This window comes from Limulus polyphemus, unplaced genomic scaffold, assembly GCF_000517525.1.
Source record: "Limulus polyphemus unplaced genomic scaffold, Limulus_polyphemus-2.1.2 Scaffold1293, whole genome shotgun sequence".
Lineage (NCBI taxonomy): Eukaryota > Metazoa > Arthropoda > Merostomata > Xiphosura > Limulidae > Limulus > Limulus polyphemus.
Window position 1 is genome coordinate 299346 of NW_013666903.1, and position 6000 is coordinate 305345.

The following is a 6000-nucleotide window of genomic DNA, read 5'->3' on the forward strand; positions in this document are numbered from 1 at the left end:
TATTTTCTGATTTTGGGGTTTTATTTTTCCTATAAATAATATAAAATATAAAAAGCTTGTTATTCTTTCTCTACAAACCTGCTCAAAGTATGATTGTTTGTTTTAGTGCAAAGTTACACAATAAGTAATCAGTATTTGTCCACCACAGGGAATTGAACCTCAGATTTCAGCACTGTAATTCTGTAAACTTTCTGCTGACCCAGCAGGAGAGCATGATCAGTGTGAAGAGCTTAATAACAGGATGCATTTTTCTTTTGCACTTTTCTGATGCTTTTTTCCTCACTAATAGTAGTACTATACAGAAGATAACTGAAGCTTGTGATTTTGAATTCTTGGTTGTCCCTGCTTTTTCTTCCAATAGCCAGCTGGAACCCCAACTGGAATTGAATTAGTAAAGACACATCTTTACTATCAAAGGGGCAAGCAGCCATGTAAAAACACATTTTCATACCAATTTCAGAAAATAGGTTTATTAAGTCTTTCTAGTAATGTACTACACATAGTTGGAATACTTTTCCTTTGAGTGGGAGGCCCTCTCTAAGTAAAACAAGTATTAAGAATGTTAATGCTGGAGATAATAAAAGACAGAGGCATCAACACTGCCCATTTCTTCAATTAGATTGGTAGCAAAATGACACAGTCCAGTACTGAGACTTGGAATGCATTCATGTTTCCTGAAGTACACATTGGTAGCACACCTTTGCTCAAGCATTCTCTGCAGCATGTGTAAAGTGAAATTCCAGCATGTTGAAACAAACTATGATGCCATATTTGGGAATGTCAAAACCTTTCTATATTGTCTATAAATGCTTCTTGGCCAGCACAGAATGATTGAAACAAAAAAGTTGAAATCCTAGAATATCTACCACTGCTTTTTGACTGGAAGCTCAAATAAATGATAAATTGCTGTATGTCAGCCATGTAACTGAAACTATATATATCAATTACATTCATCCTTTTACTAGGTTTGACTTCAACGTCCCTCAGAAATAAAACTACTCTATTTCTGTTGATTTTTTAGTGATGTTATACATTATGAACAGCTGTCTTTTCCACCTCAATTTAATGCAGTGTGCAGTCTGTAGCAAAAAATATATAGTGACCAACATTTTCTGTTGCCATAAGAGAGACTATTCTTTTTCCATTTTACTGTATACAGTATCTTAAATTCCCAATTTCATTTTGATATTTCAGTTACAATAAACAAGACACTGAAGAAAACCAAAACTCGACACAACTATAAATCAACCTAAAATAATCTGCATTCCAATGCTTTACTTTGTAAAACAGACCTGTAAATGTTGCTTGCTTTGCAGTCACCTTTGAAGCTTTCCTTATGTCTTACTCTGCTTTGTTTCCTTGTGCTTCCAAATATTCTTCTGGATCATGGACTTTAAGATTACTCAAGGTAAGGTATTTTTCAGCTTTGCATCTTTGTTTTTGATGTTGATTATAGCATAGCAAAATGGCTCTGCTACAAGCCTGTTTTGATTCCAATCAAATAAAATCACTCAGTGAACCTCATTCCTCTTCACAAAGATAAATACAATTTTTAATTATTTTCCAAAACATTCCTTTGTGCTTAGTTTGTTATCTATCATTTTATTAATTTCTACAGAACTTTTTTGTTATAATGTTTTGTGTGTGGGTCAAAGAGGGACAAATGCTTCTCACCACCCCTGATCTTCAACCAAAATAATTCCCATTACCTTACCTTCTATGAGGGTAAAGAGACATTTTTAATCTGAATATTCTAACCTAAAACAAAAGCCTTGATTATGTATACTTAAGTATATTGCCAATAAGAAATCTTAAGAAAGCAAAATGTTCCAACCTGAAAAAAAAGCAAAGGTTTGTTTACAACTTAGGTCTTAAAATTCTGATGTTTACACTGCACAATCAAAAAAATTATTTCTACAGATTTTTGAAAATTAAATTATAGAATATTTCCATATCTATATTATGATATCTCTAGTGACAATCTATGCATAAAACCCAAATATATATACTGATATTATCAGTGAAATTTTATATCAGTCAAACTATAATTGTAATAGCAAGTATAGCATGTCAATTACTGTTTGAGTGTTCAACTATTTTTGTTGTACTGATACTGAAATAATCTTTGTTTATTGCATATAAAAAAATTATTGAATTTTTAACACATTTGATGCTTTCAGAGTACTCAAGTGTTTTATACAGGCAATTTATATATAACATATTTAATCATTGAAGATTTTGTAAGCAGTTCCAAGTGCTTTTACTGACAAGTAATTCCCATAATACTTAGCACATAGATTTTAATTTCTTGACAATCCACTTGAGAGTAAATAATTTATTTAAATAAAATGTTGTAATTCTCATATCTTGGCTTAGTCAGATTCATTTCATCACTATCAGTTTTATTTACTGCTTCTATCTTTTAGGGAAAAGGCTAAAGAAAATTCTGAAAATCAGCAGATTCCCAATATGTAATCTTGGAAATTGTAATGAACCCTAAAATTCAAAGTCATTATCATACACTAATAAAGATAATTGCATAAAAAGCAATTATTCACATATAAGCCTATCTACATAAAAAAAATCTATCATTCATTTCAGCAGAATGCCTAGTCTTAAATATTTTTCAAACCTCTTCTAATTCTCTAATTAGGAGAATGTCAATGACAAAATCTTTATGTTATTGATCAAATGATACTGGTAATTGAAAAAATAATTTTGTTTTATCCTTTATTGGCCAAAGACATTCCTTGAAGTGTTCATTTAGTCTCTCTGACTGATTTTTCTTCAATATTCAAGCTGTTGCAGCATATTCAATCTGTAAGAGATTCATTTCTAATGTAATCTTTTCATTAACACTGAAGATATATTTTAAATTGTATTATATGTCAATATAAAGGTTAGATAAATATACAAGATGAATGATGCATACTTTCTTAATGACCAGCAATTTAAAATTCTTATCTGGTTTTATCTTTTAATCAAACAAGCTGTTTTATATGTTACAACCAGAGTGAATGGTGGCAAAAATTTTATGTGAGAAAATTTAGTTGACACAAAAGTATTCTTGTATAATGTGTCCAAGACAGAAATTTAAAGGATAGTAGTACATGATGAGAGGAGTTAAGTTACTTTGCATTTATGTTTTCTTCACCACTGAATTAACAGATAAGAAATTCCCTTTTTTCTTAAACATGTTTTGATACTTTTGATTCTTCAATAAAATTGAATATCTTTTGACTTAACTTCAAAGGTACAATAAAATCATAGAAAGTGAACCTTTGGAATTTAAAAAAGTAACAGGGATACTCATAAAGGATGCTTCATTTGAGGAAAATTAGTGAGTGTATTTTAAAACAGTATGATAACATTTCATAAAATGTACAAAATCTCATATTTTCCAAAATTACATGAAGCTATTCAAGTAATATCATTGATTTAACATTTATATATTTTGGAGAAATGCCTTGTAAAACTTTGTATAGTTTTTCTTCAGTATAACAAACAAACAATTTAGTATAGAAGAATCTCATGTTTGTCTCCATCCAAATGTACAAGTGTTAAAATACACATTGTTAAAGTAAGATGTTTCATGTCATTAAGTGGACAGGTACACTAGAAAAAATGTAAACCAAAATCAACCTTTAACATTAATGAAAAAATTAATACACGGTACCCCAATATGTAATTTATTGTGCCCATTGCATGTGCAACATGTATGCTGGAGAAATGTCACACAGATTTGGTCATCACTTCAGAGAATGTTTTCAACAAATCAAACAAAAAACCAGGAACTGTCTAGTAACTTGATATTTCAATTCCCTTGATTAATGTACCTACTTTTTGAGATTTTTGAGAGTTCTAGTTTTGACATTCATCTCTAACCCTAATCACAAATTGAAAAACAAAATGTGTCTAGAATGTAAACGTATTTTTAAACTAGGTACCCTACAGTTTGATAGAAAAACTGAAAGGTATTCCCTTATGAATACAAGTTTTTATCTTTATAATTACTTCTTTAACCTCTTACCTATCAGAGCCATTTGGTCTTATCGTGAGGGCATAATCACATTTTTGAATTGAAAAAATGATAGAGAACTTATCTTTTAAAAGATTTTATTTTTGTAAATAGTAGCATAACCTTCAGTTATGTGTAATAAATTTTATTGTTTAATGAAGTTTGAAGAGAAGTTTAATAAAAAAAATCCCAAAACAAGTTTGAGACTATAAATAAGCACCCTCTAATAAAAAATTTTTTTCAACATATTTAAAATTTTTCCTTGCACTTTAGCACTGGTTCTGCAATGTATGATTGGTATCTAAACCTTTTTCTAGTCTGTTTTCTTTATAAAACAGCATCTGAGCGTGTTAAACTTCAGTTGTAAAACTTTTAGCCAATCCTAGTCAAAGGTGTCAATTTCAGTACCATGATATTCCAATCGCTGTAGTTCACGTTTGATGAATCATAGGATGATAAGCAAAGCACGTGAAGAGACGTTGTTCTCTGGATTTTATACTATGAATGTGGGTGGTGCTTATTTTAGTAGTTGCCATTTTATGTAGAGGATGCATTTAGTAGTGGTCAATAGTCCTTTTTTATGAGCCTTAGAAAATTTGCTTCTGGAAAAAACTGCATGGTTTATATGACTTTTATTTTTCTATAGTAGCTTAAATCATGCTATGTCATATATCCATTTATATTAATCATTATATTGAAAAATTAACTCAAAATAGATATACTATTAGGAAAGAAGATGATCCACGAATGTTAGGGTTAAGATGTGTAGAGTGGCGAGTGCACGGTCTTTACGTGAATTAGGCTTAGCACTTTGAACTGAAACAATTTGCGACTTTTATATTCTTTTGCATTTAAATTAGCAGTTTTAAGTTCAATAGTTTAGTGTAATTTTATATTTCGTTCATATTTAAATTTGATTCAGTTTTACAATGATAACCTTGTGTGATTTGTACGTACTATTAGTATCATGTAAGAATTTTATATTTTTCCTTCTTACTATCTTTACTTTGTAGTAACACCCACACTTCTGTTGTTGTTGTTGCTTTATAATTAAAACGGTCTAACTGATATATTAAAAGCTTATTCTGATATTCTGCAAAGGGTTTAAAACTCATTGTACAAGTGAAAACAATAAAACCCATATGTTGGTTGTGAAACAGACTAAACACATTCATTTATCAGAAAGTTTCATTTTATACATCCAGTTAATTTCAACTTGATTAATCTTAATAACATCTTTGTTTTGATACTTTATTTTGCTAATAGCAGTAATCACTTCAGGCTACAAATCTTAAAAATATGGTATAAACTGACAAAGATTTATCAGTGATCTAGGACCTGACTTTTCAAAATGGCATCAAATCAGGCTAGATAATATTGTTGTGTCATCGAGTCACATGACTACTGTGACGCAACGTTTCTAGAACTATCATGTATTTTGGCGAATGTTCTAGTTTTTACTAGATATAGGGTAGGCTGGTATATAAAAGAGGGGAAGGTAATGTGTGTGTAGACAGTGTGTAATTGATCTGCAGTCAGATATATTATTGACGTTCGTTGATATAGCGTTGTTTTAGCGCGATTGCTGAAGTTGAGTGTATCGGTAAAGTTATATTTGGAAAGAATAAACCAGTTTTATTAAGTAAAAAACTTGTGTCACTGAAGTTTTGTCGGAACGAAGTTACGGAAAGTTAATTAACAAGCGGAGACGTAACAAATTGGTGTCAGAGAGTGGGACAGAAAAAAAGTGGAAACGAGAAGCGGCAAATCAGACTACAGCCTAGCAGATTTGATGGCAGCAATACAAAAACAAGAAAAGAAACAAGAAGAACGAGAAAAGAAACAAGAAGAGAAATTACAACAGTTGTTAGAGGAAAAAGAAAATAAACAAGAAGAACGAGAAGCGAAATTACAACAGTTGTTAGAGGAAAAAGAAAAGAAACAAGAAGAGAGACAACAGCAGTTGCAAGAAAACCTGCAAC